The sequence below is a fragment of the Leptonychotes weddellii genome, chromosome X (assembly GCF_054177405.1).
Source record: "Leptonychotes weddellii isolate Sample4059 chromosome X, ASM5417740v2, whole genome shotgun sequence".
NCBI classification, from domain to species: Eukaryota; Metazoa; Chordata; class Mammalia; order Carnivora; family Phocidae; genus Leptonychotes; species Leptonychotes weddellii.
In genome coordinates, this window is record NC_138385.1 from 96,395,107 (window position 1) to 96,405,191 (window position 10,085).

The following is a 10,085-nucleotide window of genomic DNA, read 5'->3' on the forward strand; positions in this document are numbered from 1 at the left end:
TAGCTGTAAATGCCACCTTTATACCAACACCCCCAAACGAGTACTAAGAAGTGACTCTGATTGGGCCATCACCAATACAGTAATCAAGCAGTAACTCAGCTTCTTTGAATTAGAAATTTGATCGTGGTGGGCTGAAAGCAAATGGTAGGCGAGGAAGTAGATAGAGATGGCCACTCTTTCAAGAAGAAAGCAGCGATGAAGTTCAGGGGAAGGGAAGGTCGTGACGGATCTCGTTATGAAGATGCGTCTGATACCTGCGTCACATCCACTGGGCCTGCCCTCTGATTTCAGAGGCAGCTGAGATGGACAGTTCCTTGCCAATCTAGACTCGGCTTGCACTTACAAGGCCCCGCCTCAAGCACACACCTTTCTGCATTCTGCTTCAGGGTCTCTTCTGACACCTTGGAAGCTCAGTAGGCCCTTGCACAAGCCCAGCCCAGAAAGGAGGCAAGTACCCTCACCACGAGGGAAGGAAGCTAATGTATAAATGCTCCAGTGTCCCACCTTTAGGGTGGTCATTTTTTTTCAGCTTCTCTTGCAGAATGGAGCCCCCTTTTCCCACAGTGGAGACTTCAATAGGGCACCTTGATGTTGGCTTTTCCTCCTTCCCCATCCCATTCTTTTCACTTATTCGTTCCCGATTACTATTGCCTGATGTTTTTGCTCAGAGCTTGTCATCACCAGCACTGAGCGATCTCTTGCCTCTGCTAGGGTTTAAATAAAGACCATGTCCCCCAGTTTCCTGCCAAAATGGAGCTGTAGCATCTTTTTGAGTCCAGTGACAATATCAACAGATTCCTTCCAGAACACTCCAGTTTGCAGTGTCATCAAGCAGCAGCACCCCGTTGCCTTTCTCACTGTTACCAACTGTCCATCTCATGATGAAGAGTCACCTGGGGTAGGTCTCTCTCTTTTGTTTTAAATCACTGAGTCCCAAGATCTCACTTCTCTGATGTTCCTCAAGTGAAGGGGTTCAGATAATGAGTTCTGACTTTTCTGTGTTACTATGTCTGCTCATTTTATCATTGCTTTCTACGGTCTGGGCTTTGGATTTGCTTCAGGATCCCTATCACTGTAACAGACTCTTTTTTTTTTTTTTTTAAAGATTTTATTTATTTGACAGAGAGAGACAGCAAGAGCAGGAACACAAGCAGGGGGAGTGGGAAAGGGAGAAGCAGGCTTCCCGCCGAGCAGGGAGCCCGATGTGGGACTCGATCCCGGGACCCCAGGACCATGACCTGAGCCGAAGGCAGACGCTTAACGACTGAGCCACCCAGGCGCCCTGTAACAGACTCTTGATTGTATACTTTTGGTGACCAGGCCTCCCTGGAATGCCCCTATCCGACAAAAATATGCTTTTTTTTTTTTTTTTAAGAATATTCTTAGTATATGGATCAACTATGGTCAGATTTCCTGCTGGTAAAATTTTCAAGCCAGCTGGAGGACACCTGCGATTTCTGGTCCTGAGCTTCCCAATAAGGCTGCAGCTTACCTTTAGGGCCCAACACGCTCCCAGAAGCCTACAGAGGGCTGGAGTGGATGGAGAATGGATGGACTAGATTGACTCATTTTCTGTTCTCTGGCAAGGATCATGCCAGCATCGGCAGGGGCAGCCCATGTTCATGAAGTTCTCATGTCTTTGGATAGCTCCTTCCGGTTTGCAGGTTCAAGGTTACTCTCAACTGGTGCTGAAAAAACATTAAACAAATTCTTCTCTTTGAGTATAGCTGACACACAATGTTACATTAGTTTCAGGCGTACAACGTAGTGATTCAACTTCTCTATACCTTACGCTGTGTTCACTCTAAGTGTAGCTCCCATCTGTCACCATGCGGCGCTATTACAATACCATCGACTACATTCCCTGCACTGTACCTTTCATCCCCAAGACTTATTCATTCCGTAACTAGAAACTGTACCTCCCACTGCCCTTCACTCATTTTGCTCAGTATCCTCCCTCCTCCCCTCTGGCAACCATCAGCTTATTCTCTGGATTTATAGGTCTGATTCTGCTTTTGGTTTGTTTATTCATTTGTTTTTTTTTGAGTCCATATATGAATGAAATTATGTGGTATTTGTCTTTCTCAGTCTGACTTACTTCACTTAGCATAATACCTTCTAGGTCCATCCATGTTATTGCAAATGGCAAGGTCCATCCTTTTTTATAGCTACATAATATTACATTGTATATATTTATATGTTTATATATGTATATATATATATACACCATATCATATATATACCATATATATAAAAATATATATACCATATCTTCCTTACCCATTTGTCTATCGATGGACACTAGGTTGCTTCCATATCTTGGCTATCATAAATAATGCTGCAATAAACATAGGATGCATGCATCTTTTCGAATTAGTGTTTTTGTTTTCTCTGGGTAGATACCCAGTAATGGAATTATTGGGTCATTTGGTATTTCTATTTTTAATGTTTGTGGAACCTCCCTACTGAAAAACATTTTTTTTAAAGATTTTATTTATTTATTTGACAGAGAGAGACACAGCTAGAGAGGGAACACAAGCAGGGGGAGTGGGAGAGGGAGAAGCAGGCTCCCCACGGAGCAGGGAGCCCGATGTGGGACTCGATCCCAGGACCCTGAGATCATGACCTGAGCCGAAGGCAGACACCCAATGACTGAGCCACCCAGGCACCCCTGAAAAACATTTTTTAGTGAGCTACATGAAGTAGACACTAAGTTTTCTTCAAAATCTTCTGCTCTCTGTGCACATGGTTAGACCACTTGTCCACACTCCTTGAGGTTAGTTGACCGAGTGTGACTGGCAGAATGTAGACAGAAGTAGAAAATGGCCACCTCCAGCCCCAACTCATGAAAACCTCCATTGCAGTCCTCCATACTCCTCTTCTGGTAGGTTGGAGTGGAGGGCATCTTGTGGAGGACATTTTGGGAGCTACACCTTGAAGATAATGCAGCCACAAGATGGAAGGAGTCTGAGCCCTGAATCACCACTTTGAGAAAAACTGCGTGACTGGTTACGCTGCACTGAAATGTTATGTATCTGTTAAAGCAGCTCTAGTGTTCCCTCGTCTAGTCAATGGTATGCGGAACTGGCACAGACTTGATTGATGCTGGAGCGATTCTGCTATGGGAGAAAGGTAGAACAGAAGGGCATTCCATGTGAATGGTTTACACCCTCACCCATGTAGCACAGTACTACCTGGAGGGTTTGTCACAAATTCAAGTCCCTGAGCTTTGCACACGAGAGGGTTCCATTCTGCATAGCTGGGAAGAGGCCCAGGAATATGCATTTTAATTGGTAGCCTACCTGATTTGGATGCAGGTAGACCAGGAAGACATTTTGAAAAATGGGGAGAACATGGTCTCTCACAGTGCTAAGGGGATGTTTGTCAAATGAATAATTAAATGAACAAGGAGCAGGAGAAGGGAGAGCAAAAATGAGATTACAAGTGGGGAGACACGAGAAAAGAAGTAAACAGCTGGGGAGACCCTAGCCCTGAGGCACACGAGAAGGTGGGGACATTTTGTCACAGGTGGCTGTGGCTGATGATGGCAGACAAGGCATATGGAGTATGCTCCTGAGCTTGCCAGCCCTAGTTTCCCCAGGGGAAGCCCTCTGTTTCAAGGAGCCTGCTTTTTATCAGGCGTTTTATGTACATCCTGCTGTCGCTGTCCTCTGACAAGCTGCTCCTCTGCTAGATGCATTTTCATGGCTAATGGCACTGACTTTTTTGGAGATTCTGGGGGCAACAGAACACAGGGGACACTGTGTGGATAGATCAAAATCAGTTACCACATGCGAGCGTTTGCTCATTTGCAGCACAGATTTAATTTAAGCCGAAGAGATAAGATCTCTCTGGTCCCGCAGCCTTCTCCTCTTGCTTTCCTAATGCCCAGGTAATAAATTTGATTTGCTGAAATAAATACCCTTCTGTCCCTAAGGGGGCTGGAAGTAAATCCACCCAGGGCTCGTAGGGTGCTCATGGCCAAGCAGGGTCAGGCAAAGAGCTGGCACGGGGGCAGAGGGGCCAGGGTGAAAGGCACCTTGAGTGAGGTGAGCAGATGCCCCTCCAAGACCGGAAATGGCAGAGACAAACGACAGAACTCGGGGATGCAGAGCGGACAGGGCGTGCCCCGGGGAGCGTCCACTCCAGCAGGCTGCTTGACCACAGACGCGGTTGTACCACACACGCCTTTCTGATCGGGCTGTCTGAACCTTCTTGTGTCCTCTGCCAGTATCCTCATCAGCTCCTGAAATGCCTTATGTCCAAAGGTCACCAGTTGGTCCTTCATATTGAATCGTCAAGAGTTCGAGGTATGCTGGTGCGCCAGATGAACATTCCTCCAGGAATGTCATTTAGAATTAATCTTCACTTCTTAAAACATCAGGATAGAAATATTGTCACTCTAATGTCACATCAGTCCATTGTACAAAGAGCTCCCGTTTATGAAGCACTTAATGTGTGGCTCCGTTGTGCAGAGAACTTGACATACGTTGCTTTGTCTGGTTCTGACAGTGACCTCGCGAGACCGAGACCTTGACTCTATGAGGTTAGAGTTAAGGAAACTGAGTCTTAGGAAAGTAAGAAACAGGTCCAAGGTCTCAAAGCAGCCAAGTCAGTATTTGAACCTAAGCACAAAGGTAATTGTTTTAGTATCAACCTATTAGAAAAATTATATTATGCTAAACGAAATTAGCCAGACAGGGAAAGACAAATACTGTGTAATCTCTTATATGTGGAATCTACCAAGAAAAAAAAAAAAAAGCCAAGCTCATAGGACTAGAGAGTAGTATGGTAGCTACCAGGGCCTGGGGGTGGGGGAGATGGGGAGATGTTGGCCAGAAGCTTGTAAGCCTAGAGTTGTAAGATGGGAGTCTGGAGATCTAATATACAGCATGGTGACTCTAGTTAGTAATACCATGTTGTGTATTTGAAAGTTGTTAAGAGAGTAGACCTTAGGTGTTCTTAGCACACACACACACACACATACACAAATGTAACTATGTGAGGTGACGAACACATTAACTAACTTGATTGTGGTAATCATTTCACAAAGTATATGTATTTCAAATCATCACATTTACCCTTTAAATATATCTGATTTCCCTTGTTAGTTATACCTCAGTAAAGCTGAAAAAATAAAATGTAAACTCTTAAAAAATTCTTTCGGCTAACTTTTATTGGGGGAGATATAACGAACCTTTAGACACATCATATCCATTAATCTTACCAACAGCCCCATGGAGTAGGCATCATGGTCGTCACATGGAGCTGTCAGAAAGAAGGGATAGACAGATTAGGTGACTTGCCCAAGATCATACAACTCTTAAGTAAGACAGAGCTGTGCTATGTTGATCCCAAGGGTTTCCGGCTGGACCTTCAACAGCTCTTCTCTGCTGACTGTCCTGTGAGTCGAGCTGCCATTTGGACCCCAAATGCTGATGTCCCAGCCTGTCTGCCAGTTCTCGGCACCCCTGAGGGAGGGTATCCTTTATTATTTAACACTGCAGTTTCTAAGTTGTTGATACTGCTGGAGTTAGGAGGCTCTGGGGAGGTGAGGGGCCTGGGAGATTAATTTTGGTGGAAATTCTGGCAGAAGGAATGTGAAATGGTGGATGCTTCAGAGACTTAAAAGAAATTGCTGTGTGTGTGTGCATGTTGATTTCCTTCTAACACTCTTGGGGGCTGACTAAAGGAAAGCTATCGGATGTTTGCTCGAGCCCCAGTGCTGTCCCAAGAGTGATAAAAAGGCTGTCTGAACTGGGGCCGGGTATTTGTCTGAAAAAGGAAGTCAGGCGTGTATAGAAATATACACGCAGCGGGCATCAAATGGCGGCAAGTGTTTAATCTGCCTTTTGAATGGATTAGCGGTTGGCTTTAAGAAGGCGCCTCCGACTTGCTGTGTAGACCAGGAGGAGAGGCCATGCTACACAATGAAGATGAGCACCGAGGAGGATTTAGTTGTATATCTGCAATCAGCACAAAAGAGCCGTACAATTATTTCCAGGGCAAGCCAGACTTCCTCATGTCAAACTGGGATAGAAAAAAAATCACCCCGGGCGCCTGGGTGGCTCAGTTGGTTAAGCGACTGCCTTCGGCTCAGGTCATGATCCTGGAGTCCCGGGATCGAGTCCCGCATCGGGCTCCCTGCTCGGCAGGGAGTCTGCTTCTCCCTCTGACCCTCCCCCCTCTCATGTGCTCTCTCTCTCTCATTCTCTCTGTCTCAAATAAATAAATAAAATCTTTAAAAGAAGAAAAAGAAAAAAAATCACCCACCTAGGATGCTTTCTATCAGTGTTGGAAAGGGTTTGCTTTCAAAAGCAGCGTGGCATAGAGCTGGGCTGCCCAGTACAGTGGCTACTTAGCCCCATGTGGTCATGGAGCACATGAAAGGTGGTCGTTTCAAACAGAGCTGTGCCGTAAGGGTTAAAGATGCACCAGGTTTCAAAGACTTAGTAGGAAGAAAGCCAAGTATCTCCTCGATCACTTTTCAACACTGATCACATGCCAAAATGACAGTGTTTTGGCTAAACTGAACTAAATAAAATGTTAAGATGAATGCCACCTGTTTACTTTTTAAAATGCGACCACACGGAAATGGGAAATTAGGCATGTGGCTTGCATTGTATTTCTGTGGGAAGGCAGCGGTCTAGACTGTGAGCAGGGCTGTGAGGTCCAAGAACATTGGACTGAAATTATCCCTGCCCCTCACTTGCTGTGTAGCTCTGGCAGGAGAACACCCTTCTGAGCTTGAGTTTCCACTTACGTGCGTTGGGCAAAAGACTGTCTCTGCTTTTGGGTTATTACGATGGCAAAGTACTGGGTGTATTGAAAGTGTGGGCAGGGGCGCCTGGGTGGCTCAGTCGTTAAGCGTCTGCCTTCGGCTCGGGTCATGATCCCAGGGTCCTGGGATCGAGCCCCGCATCGGGCTCCCTGCTCCGCGGGAAGCCTGCTTCTCCCTCTCCCACTCCCCCTGCTTGTGTTCCCTCTCTCGCTGTATCTCTCTCTGTCAAATAAATAAATAAAATCTTTAAAAAAAAAAAAAAAGAAAGTGTGGGCAGAGTGGCCCACCCTAGATAAATAGTAGTTTTCTTCTTTCCTTCCCTCTTGCCACAGATTTTGAAAACCTGGAGGGAAATGATTTTGGATTTTGAATCCCATAACCTGGCAAACTACTATTTAAGTGTCAAGAAAAACTAAGCCTTTTTAGAGATGCAGAGACTCATGGAGACACTTTGAAAGTGCTACTTAAAGATGTTACTTACGGGGCGCCTGGGTGGTGCATTCGGTTAAGGATCTGACTCTTGATTTTGGCTCAGGCTGTGATCTCAGGGTTGTGATCTCAGGGTGGAGACATCGAGCCCTGCGTTGGGCTCTGCGCTCAGTGGGGAGTCTGCTTGAGATTCTCCCTCTCCCTTTGCCCCTCTCCCCTCCTGCTCTCTCTCTCTCCCTCCCTCTCTCTCAAATAAATAAAGCTTAAAAAAAAGTTGTTACTTACAGTGCCACCAGAATGAAAACAGAAGCCACGAGAGAGATGTAGCACCAGAATCGCAGTGGTCAGCAAAGTACCAGAAAAAGCTATTGATCATTGTACATGATTATGGAGGAAAAAGTCAAATGATAATAATAACACTAATGATACAACCCAGGATCTGAAATCCTAGCTGTCAGAAGGGAAATGAAAGGGAAAGAAGGAAGTAAGATTTCCATTGTGTTCAGGAGGATTTAGATGCTGATTGCCTTTGAATGTGACTTAAATAGTATAATTTTAAGTATGTTTTTGTTAAAAATTTAGAAGTATCAAGTAGCAAAATAGAAAAATGATGACCATTTCGAGATTGCTAGAAGAAAATTAAGTGGAACAAAAAACAGTGTATCAGCACAACGGTAGGCAAGCAAGTAAAAAGAAGAAATAAGGGCAAAGTCATGGTAAAGAGAACAAATGAAGTAAGACGGCAGGAATCAATCCAAGAATATTAACAGTTGCATTAAATGTAGATAGGTTAAATAGACCTTTTTTAAAAAAGGGAAAAGAAAAACCCATTGTTTGAACAATTTAAAAAAATCTACCAATATGCTCTTTACAAGAAATAGCTTTAAGGTGAAATAACATCGAAAAACAAAAAAGTAAAGGTTAGAAAAGATATATCATCAAATGCTAAAGGGAAAAAAAACAAGGGCAGAAATATTAATACTCTTAAGAGTGAAAGTCAAAAGTAGTAAGAGAAAAAGAGATGATGCTGACAACAGATCCATGTCTTGAAGATGATATAATGGCTCTGAACAGCAGAATTTTGAAATAGGTAAAGGAAAAACAAATAGAAATACAGAAGAATAGAAAACTTGCCAAACGTATTGGTAGAATTTAACACAACTTCCCAGAAACCAATATCTACAACTGAAAAGCATCGGTATGTAGAGCTTTTCATTGTGCATTTATGAAGTTTAGCTTGATATATTTTCATAACCAACAGACTGACGATATCATTCTTTCCAAACATGTATGACAACCAATTCTCCAGAGCAGAAATCACAGGCCATGTTTTCTGATCACCGTGCAATGAAATTAGAAATTAATGACAAAATAAAAGCCAAAATACCCCCAAATTACTTCTGCAATGAAAAGGACATGAAAGCAAATTATGAGGTTAATCAAGGTCAATGACAGTCCTACAAAAAACAAAACATGGCGGGCTGGGGCTGCTCGGGTTGTTGGCGCTGCCCATGGTTCTGGCTCTGACCCCTGTCTCTGCCCCCAACCCCCTGTCTCTGCCCCGGGGCCAGGCCCCGTGGCCTATGCCACTCCCAGGGCAGATGACATCAGCCACAGCCCCTCGCCCACCACCACCCTGCCTGCTCCCTCCTGCAAGAAGGGATTTAAGGAATGCGTTTGTTTTGATGAGCACCGGGTGATGTATGGAAGTGCTGAATCACTATATTATACGTACACCTGAAACTAATACAGCACTGTATGTTAACTAACTGGACTTAAAAACTTAAAAAGAAGTGTTTCGGCAGTATCATGACTATATTTTTGGTCTCTACCAGTGGCACCGTGGCCCTGCTAAACTTAACGCTGCAGTTGAGTTACAGCAACTTCTAGTCTCAGGTGTCCTTGCCTCGGAGTGTGATGTTTTCCCCAATATCTCTGCAGATGAATCTTATACTTGTGAAAGGACCAGTGGCTTTACTCAAGGCCGTCAGAGTGTGGGGAGTATTATGAGAATACCATGGCTTTTAATAAGTTTAATGTTTTGCACTGGCACATGGTTGATGACCAGTCTTTCCCTTATCAGAGCTTTGCTTTTCCCCAGTTAGGCAGCAAAGGAAGCTATTCTTTGTCTCATGTTTATACCCCAAATGATGTCCATATGGTGATCTCATATACCCTGCTACAAGGGATTTGAGTCATACCAGAATTTGATAGCCCTGGACATACACAGTCTTGAGGAGAAGTTCAGAAAGACCTTGTGACTCCATGTTACAATGGACCTAAGCAGTCTAGGACCTTTGGAGCCATAAACCCTATTCTGAATTCAACTTACAGCTTCCTGTCTAAATTCTTCAAAGAAATTAATACAGTGTTTCTAAATCACTTCATTCACTTGGGAGGAGATGAAGCAATATTTAAATGTGGGGAGTCCGATCCAGAAATCCAATTATTTCATGAAGCAGAGAGGCTTTGGTGAAGATTTTGTAAGACTAGAATCTTTATACATTCAAAAGTTTTGGGGTCTTGTTTCAACCATAAACAGGGGTCCATAATCCGGCAAGAGGTTTTTGATGATCGTGGGAAGCTTTGGCCAGGCACTTCAGCTCAAGTATGGAAAGATCAAATGTATGGTGAGGAACAGGGCGAAATCACAACAGCTGGCTTCCCTGTGGTCCTTTCTGCTCCTTGGTATTTAGATTTGATTAGTTATGGACAAGACTGGAGAAATTCCTATAATGTGGACCCTCTTGATTTTGATGGTTCTCAAGAACAGAAAAAACTCATCATTGGTGGAGAAGCTTGTCTATGGAGAGAATCTGTGGATGCAAATTACCTCACTCTGAGATTATGGCCTTGGGCAAGTGCCATTGGTGAG

General features: G+C 44.2%; 1 pseudogene; it reads left to right on the forward strand.

The window, feature by feature from the left end:
- Positions 1 to 1,829: 1,829 nt before the first annotated feature.
- On the forward strand, positions 1,830 to 10,085 carry LOC102746397 (beta-hexosaminidase subunit beta pseudogene; annotated as a pseudogene).